This window comes from Elephas maximus, chromosome 4, assembly GCF_024166365.1.
Source record: "Elephas maximus indicus isolate mEleMax1 chromosome 4, mEleMax1 primary haplotype, whole genome shotgun sequence".
NCBI classification, from domain to species: domain Eukaryota; kingdom Metazoa; phylum Chordata; class Mammalia; order Proboscidea; family Elephantidae; genus Elephas; species Elephas maximus.
The window spans coordinates 182,711,206-182,712,825 of record NC_064822.1 but is presented as its reverse complement, the minus strand read 5'-3'; positions in this window follow the sequence as shown (position 1 = coordinate 182,712,825).

Genomic DNA, 1,620 nt, shown 5'->3' with positions numbered 1-1,620 from the left:
CCTGGTTTTTGTTACTTTTTTGTTTTTGTAAATTTGAATGTTCCAAATAAACATGATGTTTACTCTGAGGCTTTTCTCTGCAGTGGTTGGGCTATACTGGGGACACTGGGCAGGAAGGAGGCAATGACTTTGGGCAGGGCGATGGGTATAGGCAGAGGAGGGGGCTGCCCCTGGATGACCCCATAGCCTCACCTGACCTCAAATATACCACCGCAAGCTGATGGGTTCTGCATGTCCCAGGTTCAGACATACCCCGGGCGCCACGACTTATGCAGAAGGACGTAAAGGACCCAGGTCCCACATGGAAAGTGTCCCAGTTCTGATAACTGGGCTTTGGCCTCATTGCTAACATGCCGTCCACACCTTGTGCCCCAGTTCTGGCAAGCGGGCACCTTCTTTGTTCCTTGGGATCCAGTGTGTCCGGGACACTTGCCTGCTCCCCTGAATGTTGCCTCTCTTGTGGTCCTGGGGAAATAAGGTAGATAGAGGGAAGGACCCTGTTGTATTTCAACTCCCTCCCTTTTCTCACACTGTACCGGGACTCCTCTGACACTTTTGGCCTCTAGAGTGGACTCCATCAGGTCATCATTACAGTCTGCTACCCCCAACACTTTCAGTGCCCACCCCATCCTTGGGAGGTTCTAGCCCCTGGCCCTCTCTTGTCCACACCATCTTAGGGGCACAAAGCCTACACCTTCCTACTCTATCAATCCTGTCACTGTTCTTGGTGGGATCTTATCCTCAGATGACCCCTGTGAAATGGCTGGGGGAGGGGAAGGCAGTCAGGGGTCAAGGGATGGGTCACATCAGTAGGACAGGGCTTCCTAGACTGTTCCAAAGCTTCCCAGACTTCCAACAAGAGTGAATTCGCCCCATGAGGACCAGGAGGTATAGCTGGAAGCAGCACTTCAAACAGGAAAAAAGAAATGTATTTGAAGTCTACTGAGTCATCTGAGGAAACCTTGGTGGCGTAGTGGTTAAGTGCTATGGCTGCTAACCAAAGGGTCGGCAGTTCGAATCTGCCAGGCGCTCCTTGGAAACTGTATGGAGCAGTTCTACTCTGTCCTATAGGGTCGCTATGAGTCTGAATCAACTCGATGGCAGTGGGTTTTGTTTGTTTGTTTGGTTGGTTTTGAGTCATCTGAAAAATTCACATGCTTTTTTTCCCATTCTACTTCAGAACGAATCCAGATTTATTTTAAAACAAAGATGTTTTTACTTACTATCAAGCAAAATTAAACTGCAGGCAGATATGCCTTGTGTTGTAGTTATCCAGTGCTGCTATAACAGAAATACCACACATGAGTGGCTTCAACAGACAGAAATTTATTTTTTCACACTTCAGGAGGCTAGAAGTCTGAATTCAGGGTGCTTGCTTGCTTAATCTGCTCTTTCATATCTCAAAAGAGATTGATTTAAGACACGCCCTGCACTAATACTGCCAATTAACATAACAAAACTCATTTCCAAATGGGATTATAACCACACATATATGGGTTAGGATTTACAAAACATTTTTGGAGGGGACTCAATTCAATCTACACCTTGTTTATCCTCCCTTGCACTGATTTACTTGCACACACTCTCTCTCTCTCTCTCTCTGCCCCTCTCAGTTGGCAG